Here is a 9,769-nt window from a genome sequence, read left to right as displayed (position 1 = left end):
TCAGCAGGATACTGTGTGCCTTGCAGTCCTACCAGCGCTTAGTGTGACCAGAGTGACTCTACCTGAATGTAAATGAAGAAGGTAGAGAGTGCCAGTACATAATTTCCCAGAGAATAAATCCAGCTACCTGATACTTCATCCCTCTGATAAGACCCTTCCAGACATAGTGCAGTTGCTACCTGACTTGTAGCTGCTGACGCAGTGTGGTAACCCCGTGCCTGGTGCTAAAACAGAGATGATGACAATGTTGAGAAACAGGACAGTAGCAGATGCAACCTTGGCAAGCCCACAACCGAGGATCATTGTTCTGGGAAAAATCAGTTACCCACAAAGTAACAGACCCAGTGACAGAGCTTCCAAGGTTATCTGGAACAGTGGGTTTTCACTGCAGGTGATGAGTTTGCTACAGTCACGTGGTAGTGGAGATCACCACAGAAGATGGAAAATGCGGGAGCAGCAACCATTACTATGTCCTTTGCTCAGAACTTGTTGTAGTCTACTGATGAAATTGTACAGAAAAAAACGCTTCAGTATGGCCATTTGTGCCTGCCAGCGAGGTTAAGGAAGCTGAGGGGAAAGAATGGAAGTGTATGGGTGCAGCTCCCTGCTTACCCACCAGGGTTTTCATCTTCTTCTTCCCTGCTGCCCTGCAGAGCAACTGATGGAGGCAGCAGGATGCAGACAAACTGGCTTCTGGAGTGGCACTGGTTGTGTCTAAGCAGAAAATGAAGTGAGCCAATGCTGGAGTCAAGCGTAAATGAGGATTTGACAGACAGGTGTTTGTCTGAATGGAGATGGGACAGCAGAAGTCCTGTGGGAGCAGCAGAGGGGAAGGTACGCCGTGAAAACCAATTAGCCAGAGCAGACTTGGGCTAGCCTGCAGGAGAGGGGTTCCGAAGGATTTAAAATCTTCTCCGCGCAGAAGATAAAAGTGGAACATAGAAAAGATAAAGACTTTGGGAACAATCTGTACCTCAGGTTGGAAAAGGCTTAATAGCTAATTTTTTGGTGGGGTGGGAGAGCAAGAAAAACACACAAATATTTCTAGTTAAAGCAAGGGGGGGAAGCGGAAAAATTCTTCTCTTCCTTTCTGAAAATAGCTAAATAGCATAAGCAGAAATTAAAATGAGCCCCATTTCTAAGGGACAGTGTGTGGAAAGGGCAAGGTAGATTGAGAAGGGAAGGAACTGAAAGCCACTGGGATAACTACCACCCCGCATGCTCCCACAGCACCCCTTGATGCTGGGCAAGTCACCTCCGTCGCAAGCCCCCCTGGCGTGACCGCTGTTTGGCGAGGAAGCGGCCAGCCGTGCCCAGGCTCCCCTCTCACAGTCCGTCTCCCTATGAAGCTCTGGTGTAAGTACTCCTGTGCTCCATTTACATACTCAGAGCCCTCGCAGAGTGTTTTGGCACGAGAGGGGAGGCTGCTGCCCTGACCTTGGCGCCCTCTCCCAGCTGCTGCAGCACCCTGCTCACCCCACAGCTGCAGGGCCACCACCCTTTTCCCCACGCAGCAGCAGCTCTTGGGATTTAGGAGAATTTTGCCTCCGTTTAATGCTTCTTCCAATCCCCCTTTCGTATGGCTCTGCTCATGTTCCTCACCTTAGGGGCGTGCAAGCCCAGAAAAACCCAGATGTGCAGAAGCGCTTGCGGTTTCAAACTGATGTCAGGCTGGAGTTCAACAAGTACGATGTCATGAGTATTCAGCGATGCGCAAGATCCCATACCAGTGACTGTATTTAGAGTTATTCCTTCTCCATCACAGCTTTCTGTTTGCAAGAGATTACGGAAGAAGTCCATACAAAGTACTTGGTACTCTAGTGGCAAGCATCATGAAAGAAGCCATCAGGGAATGAATGATGCCGTAGGTATAGCAGGATTTCAGCAACAGGGAGTAAATGGGGCCAGGGATACGTACCAAATAATGGGACTGCAGGTATCAACCGGTGCTAGCGTACAAACACACCTCGTTCTCAAGAAGCTGGTGGGGTATGTGAGGAAAGCCCGGCGCTTCCTGGGGCTGCGGGCACCAGGCTCACCCCTCGTGTGCGTGACGGCCTCGGCTAAGGCTGTCCAGCTATGCTCGGCTGTGCAGTAAATTCAGAGCCGTATCGTAAGAGATAGCGAGCAGGATGTAAGTTATGACAGGGAAAGTCACTTTGCTCTGGGCTTACCAACGCTAGCAGGTCTGAGAAGGAAGAGAATGTTCTCAGACCAGGTGGGACTCCATCACCTTACTCTTCTGCGTTCTTCGCAATCGGAGGGAGGCTGAAATACTAAAATGTTATATAAAAGCATATCTATAATGTAGAATTCACCTAGGTCCAAGTTTGGCTAAAGAGCATGCAACCTATTGGAATAACATAGAAGAAGAGAGAGATGAACTATTCAGATTAATGTTAATGAAATACTGAGGTTATATCAAGAGCAGAAGGAAGGCCTACTGTGAAAATAATGAAATTTCTTCTTGAAACACGGTTCAGGTAACAAATGTGAGCATCCCACTTCGATGCAAGGTAGGAGGTTGGCACCAACAACCAACACGGAGCTTTGTTTTGGGATGTTGGGCAACCCAGGTGCCTGTACCAGTGGCAAGCTTTGTTCTCTCTTTCCTGGACCCATCACCTGCCCCGGCAGGGCCTGAGACAGGCTTCAGGGTCTGTCAGCCCCTGCTAACTGAACAAAAAGTGTCCTATAAGGCAAGAGCTGCCTTCCCCAGCCACCTCACAAGTGAGAAACATTGCCCGTGGGGTTATTCTGCTGCTTCACAAGCATTTAGAGAGTGGATTAGCTTAAGCCTTAGGCCAGGCTTACTCTGAAATGTCACTTTTGCAGACAGGCCACTTTTACTCGAGAAATGGCCATCATGGTTTTTCCTTTCCAGAACTCTTTCTCCTTGACAGACCACATCAGGGTTGTCAACAAGGTTTTCTGTTTAGGTGGAGATTATTGGGTACATTTTCTCACTACACATCAGCAAAGTGCGTTCTTCCTTTTTCCACAATATTATGACCTAAACATAGTGAGGTAAATGTAATTTGGGATAGTGATTACATCATTACTGAAAGGGGAGGCAGGATGGACTGAACGAAAGGACGCTGTGAGAAAGGAATTTGGATTCTGCTGGGTGCAGAAGAGAGAATGTTGTGAACCAGCAAGAATGTAGATCAAGCAGAACAGACTGCAGAGCGAAGGAGGGAAGCAAGTAGGATATGATGAAGCTAACATGTCAGACAGACAGTTGTTTGGTAGCCTGAATTTAAGGACAAGAGCTCATGGAGAGCTTCATCTGTGGGGAGGGAAAGAAGATGGGGGCTCCATGGTCTGCAGAGAGAGGTTTTCTCAGCAGCGATGTGCTGGATGGACGTGAAGAGGCAAGACAAGCAGGCCGAGGAGGAAAGAATTGCATCAGGCAAGGCAAAAGGCTATTTTGGTACTTGAATTTGCAAAGGTTTAACAAGATTTGGCTCAGGAGCCAAATCTAGCTGTGATATAAGGCGATGGTGTGCCACTTGGATGCTACTTGCTTCCATGGCACAGGATGTGCTCCTTGCTCCGTCGCCGTCTGCCTGCAGCCAGAGCTGTTCTTATCCTCCGAAATAGCTGCCAGCCTCAAGCAGCAATAATTATCTGTACCTGACCCAGCACTGTGACTGCTCGGTTTCCTTCATCTGAATTTCTGGAGATTAAGTAAAATGTAACTGTCAGCGGATTTCTGTGTTTCTACCGATACGTAGCTGGTTAAGACGCTGTGTTGACAAATGATAGGGGAAAAATAAGCTATGCTCTGCTAATTGCAGATTTCAGAGGAGAGGGGTTGAGACCTTTTTGTCTCTTAAAAAGGTTCGTTTATTAAATACAGTCTCAATGCTCAGCAAATGAAAGACCACTCTCAGCATCATTTTTTGTAAGAAAAAAAAGGACAAGATAACTGAACAGTGAAAAAATTCCATGTCTTCTCCATCTCCTATGCCTTTCCTTAAAAAAAAAAAAAAAGCAGATTTACTGCTTGGCTTCAGTCCAAGGCATGGATGTGGGGAGCTGAGCTCTTGTCCTTTTCCTCAACATAAACGGGGGAGGGAGAAACCGGTGCTGGTTCCCTCCGGGCTTTTCGCCATCTGTCTCTGCCTCCCCGTTTCTCCCACAGCCTTGTTTGCTTCCCATGACGTATAGAACGTGTGGATGCAGATGCCAGACTCCAGCTTGCCGAGAGCTCTTTTTTGACCAGGGGCCAACCTCGCAGCTCGCATGATTCTTTTATGAATCCTAAGCACATACCATCTTGTACAAATACTGACGTGTCTTGGTCCACCACCTGAATTTTATAAGGGATCTTCATAAAATGCGTCAGTGAATGCTTGTGTCAAAAAAAACTTAAAAAAAAAAAAGTGCTATGGGGGGATATTTCCATGGATTTAAAAATAAATAAATAAATTTCAATGTGCTTTAGCTTTTCAATGTGTGTGTTTGGGACGGGGCACTCTGCCCCACACTGACGCTTGAGTGTGCTGATGGTCGGGGTGGAATTCCCATTTCATTTGGGGGGAAAAAAAGTCATTTGTTAGGCAAAAAAGCAAAAGAAGAAAACAGGTTTGGGTTGTTTGGGAGTTTTTTTTTGGTTTGGGGTTTGGGTTTTTTTCCTGTTTAAGATTTATTCCAAATGCTACCTGAAAATACTGAAAGGCTGCTCTGAGTTGCACCAACCAACGCTGCTCTGAGTTGCACCAACCATTTGGTCACACCTTTCTTTGCCGTGTCTTTGCACTGACAACTGATTCCTAACCGGGGCAGTCCTAACTCAGTTTTTGTGACTGGCCTCGCAATTAAGGCAGCTTGTTGGCTGATTTTCTTGTCAGTAAAGATCTTAAAACGACTTTGAGGAGGTCTTTCCTCCCTCCCCTACAACTGCCCAGACATGTTCTACGTCACCCTGTTTTCTGGCAGCATCCCCATGGCCATGGACAACCCCCATGGGTTGAGGGGAGTTTACCTCCTCGTTTTCTCCATCCTCCTTCGGTTTAAGTGAAACTCTGGGAATCTGAAGATTCAGCTCCCTCAAACTCAGCTCCCCTGCTTTCTGAACCGATAAAACGGGCAGAGCTTCATCCCCATGTTCCCACCTTCATACTGCTTTGGAAGTCACAAGGAAGACAATTTTTTTAAGCTTTTTGACATGTGGTGCTTGAGATATGTGCATGCTTGTTTGACTTTTCCTCGTTAGTAATGGTGGCATATTTTTAAATACTAGAGTCTTCCTTTAAGCTGAAGGATACTCTTGTAATACCGTAGTATCTCACCTTTGAGATGGGGAACAGAACCTTCAGCCTGGGCACGCTGTTCAGAAGTCTGTAGCTGTATACTTTTGCTATATCTTTGTTTTAATGCAAATGCATTGATTAAATTGTAAGTTAAGCATGAATTTCTATTTCAGTCTTTCTTAGCATATTTTCAGTTCTCTGGACTGCAACTAAGGACCATGTGCTTTAGCTGCAAAGACGTTTTTCGTATGGGTTTAAGCCATTTTATTCAGACTTCAGTGTGCCTGAAAAGCACTGGGTAAGGGATCCCACAAACTCTCCTCCAGTGCTTTCGCTCACGCTGGCATGCTGTTCCTCACCATCACCAATTTCAGTTTAGACTGCCATCTCCAGTTCATCTCCGATATTGTTTAATATGCATCTGATACATTTCATTGGTGCACTATGTGCATATGCATTTATGTGTATATAGATACACGTGTAGATAGATATATCCATGCATGCATATGTATTTGTATTGTTCTTTAATACTTACCTAGATTAAAAGGTGTTGGGCATAACACTGCTTAGCTGGATTCAACCGATAACCAGGCATCAGCTGAAGGTCAGGGGGACGTCTGGCTCCTTTGAAGCAAGCGGTGACAACATTTCCCAGCGCTCACAGATGTCTGGAGCCGATGCGGGTCCTGTTCGTGCCCTTTCTGAACGTCCTCGACAAATGTGCCTGGCCATCTCTCGGCTGCCAAGAAACCTGATGCAATCTTATTTTAGGGCTGGGCTCCAAGGGGATTGTACATTGTGGGCCTAGAAAAAGTTATTGATCTCCAAAATGTTCAGACAAGAGATATTTTAAGGTGTTTTTTTAAAAAAAAAAAACCCAAACATTAAAAACCCCACTACTTTGGATCTTGACCCATAAAAAGATCGGGTGGGCAGAATTTTCGAGCTAGACTTTTGCTGCATAGTGGCCCCATCTGTTCTTTCTTATTTCTGAGGACCCAAGTCCAAGACCATTTCTTTCTTCTGGAAAAAAACAGTGACTTCACTGTGCCTCATGCTTAGTAACTGTCATCGCTTCTGCTTCCTGATTTCATTTAGCAAAGTCATCAACAGTCGTATGAGAAACCAGGAACCCTGAACTCGGGTTATGGCAAACAAATCGGTTACGCTCGCACTTATGGATACTGTTTTGAGGTAGGAACTGTTGTGAGGTTGCGTGAGAAAACGCTTAAATGAGTGAGATAATTGAGTGGAAAATCATAGCAGAACAGTGAAAGAGTCTTTTAGAAACGATTTTTGTCCAGTGATCACTTCAGCTGTATTCTGTTATGTCTTGACTTAGCAAATGAGTGCCTGGAGCCAGATGACACGTAACAAAATCGTGCCTCTTCATAGCACTGAACAGTTTGCTTCTTTGACTCATGAAATGCATGTTGTAAGGCTTTGTATTCATCCTTGGCACTCCGTTGGAATAGAACTGAAAGAGGAGAGATAATTTGTGTTAAACAGAGCCTGAACTGTGAACTTGTCTGGACTGTCAGCTTGGGTGCTTCTTTCATAGGGACAACAGAAATGTAATTTGTCATATGAGCGTGCCAAGCAGTCATGAGTCAAGATATCCTAATGGGAAATTCCTCTTCACCTCATGCAAACATTTGGGTCCGGACACATGCTTTTTCTTTCTCTTTTTTTAATTTTTATTTTTATTATGAATATTGTTATTGTTGTGTTATTATTATTATCATCATCATCATCATCAACAACAACACCAACTTTTGTGTGTAGCACCCAATGGGAAATCCATTGGAATGTGCCACTGGGAGCCTGAAGAGCTAGACTTCATTGGCAGCTTAGTTTTTAAATACTTCATGCTCACTCTAAAAACACTGGGGATCCAGGAGTGAAATGCATAAAATTACTTCAAAATATTAATAACTGCTGTAATTCCAGGTGAAGAAGAAACAGTGGTGCTTAAAGGAAGAAAGGCATAAAATTAATAACTGCGCGTCAGGTGGGCACAGTTCACGGTGTTTTGATCTTCTAGCAATACAGGGGGCCCAAAGACGGCATAGCTGAAGAAGCCACCACAGTCCACTCCAGCCTGTCAGTAAGGCAGCGTAGCGGAACAAAAAAAGTTGTTTACAAAAATAAATTTTAAAAAAGCCCATACAAACCACCTCTGTCTTTCAGACATAAAAGGAATTGATCACAGTTAGTTTTATAAGCAACAGTATTCTGAAAATTAAAATAGTAGAGGAAAATTTATGAAAGTGAAAAAATTGCTTAGTGTTTTGGGTTTTTTACTAATACAGAAGAGAACACGAGATCAATACTTTGATTTATAAATAACTGCATGATGGAATAATGTTGACTTCTTTTCAGATGTGACTTATGCGTTAAGTAGTTCTTGCCTTTATAACGGGAAGAGGAAGCTGAAATATTCAAAATGTGGTTTTCTTTGGTATGTAATTAAACTATAAATGGCCTTTTCATAGTTAAAGGCCATCTGTATATTCTACTTTTAAAAGTTTCGTGATGTATTAGCAGGAAAAACGTCCGTCATTCTTGCACCAATATTCCGATGTAGGGACCACGGTGCCTTCACCAGCCAATCCTGCCATCTTCGGTAGCACAAGACACAGCCAGCTTCCAGTTTCCCCCTCCAGCTTCACGTCCCATAGCACAGTCTGGAAGAAAAAGTTTATGAATCTCGGTGCTTTTGCTACTATATAAGAAGGTATCAATTTGTATAACTACAGATTTATTTTGGTTTAATGTCGGTAGATATCATAAACATTTTGGAAAAGCTACTCTGTTTTTCTCCATGATGACTTTTTCATTGGCAGACTAGAAAATTCAAGGGTGGCTATTACCAGCTGGAAAATTCTCTGGGATTTTTTGTTCTTTTGGTACTGCTTAAGAAATACTTTCTTAAGATGCTGGAAAGTATTATCCTGCTCCAAACAAGCTGTGGAAACACAGGAGAGATATATCCAAACAAACTGCAACATACTGCGTGTATCTGCTTAAATGTTTGCAACTCGTGTAACGTCAAAAAAAGTAGGCATCAGTTGTGTTAACTGGCCTCTGACTTTTTGTTACATTTCGTTTAACAACTTTACCAACAATCTGGACCAGGGGATCGAGTGCACCCTCAGTAAGTTTGCAGATGACACCAAATTGGGCTGCTTGAGGGTAAGGAGGCTCTACAGAGGGACCTGGACAGGCTGGATCAATGGGCTGAAGCCAATTGTATGAGGTTCAGCAAGGCTAAGTGCTGGGTCCTGCACTTGGGTCACAACAACCCCATGCAACGCTGCAGGCTTGGGGAAGAGTGGCTGGAAAGCTGCCCAGCAGAAAAGGACCTGGGGGTGTTGGTCAACAGCCAGCTGAATATGAGCCAGCAGTGTGCCCAGGTGGCCAAGAAGGCCAATGGCATCCTGGCTTGTGTCAGTGCGGCCAGCAGGAGTAGGGAAGCGATCGTGCCCCCGTACTCGGCATTGGTGCACCTCAAACACTGTCTTCAGTTTTGGGGCCCTCACTACAACGACACTGAGGCTCTGGAGCGTGTCCAGAGGAGGGCAAGGAAGCTGGTGAGGGGTCTGGAGCACAAGTCTGTGAGTAGTGGCTGAGGGAGCTGGGGTTGTTTAGCCTGGAGAAGGGGAGGCTGAGGGGAGACCTTATCGCCCTCTACAACTGCCTGAAAGGAGGGTGTAGTGAGGTGGGGTCTCTTCTCTCAGATAACGGGTGATAGGACGAGGGGAAATGGCCTCAAGTTGCACCAGGGGCAATTGAGACTGTACATTAGAAGATGCTTCTGCACTGCAAGGGTTGTCAAGCATTGGAACAGGCTGCCCAGGGAAGTGGTGGAGTCCTCATCCCTGGAGGTATTTAAAAGAAGGGTAGATGTGGCACTTAGGGACATGGCTTAGTGGTGGGATGAGGGTTAGGTTAACGGTTGGACTTGATGATCTTCAAGGTCTTTTCCAACCTAAACAATTCTATGGTTCTGTTGACAAATCTTGTTTCATGAAGAAATACCTCATCGAGAGAGTCACGGAAGAACACAAACACATTTCACAAAAGTACAAGTTTGTGACCTGATGATTATATCAACATTATTTTAATAAGACACACTTCTCATGCCATATACTATCTTTGGGGGGGGGGGGGGGTAGGGAAGAAAGTTTTACAGTTCGGGACTGGGCTGGGCACTGTACTCGCACACAGACAGAGGCAAAGCTGAGGCTCCCCGCCTGTGGCACGGTGACACCACCCCAGCACGCCGCTTAGGCGAGTAAACTGCAAAAAAAAAACCCCCTTACGCGAGCCCTTTTTGGGCTTAAAGTCCTGTCGCTTGGTGAAAATACCGCCTGAAATTCTTCTTCAAAATCGGAAAGATGTGAAACAAAGTTGTACGGCCTTTTTTTTTTGTTTGCTTGGGGTTTTTTTCCCCTCCTTTTTTTTTTTTAATACGTTTTTTCTCCCCCCCCCTTTTTTTTTTCTCCGCA

Source organism: Egretta garzetta, unplaced genomic scaffold, assembly GCF_000687185.1.
Source record: "Egretta garzetta isolate BGI_Z169 unplaced genomic scaffold, ASM68718v1 scaffold169, whole genome shotgun sequence".
NCBI lineage: Eukaryota > Metazoa > Chordata > Aves > Pelecaniformes > Ardeidae > Egretta > Egretta garzetta.
The sequence above is the reverse complement of the archived record's forward strand: the minus strand, read 5'-3'. Positions refer to the sequence as shown.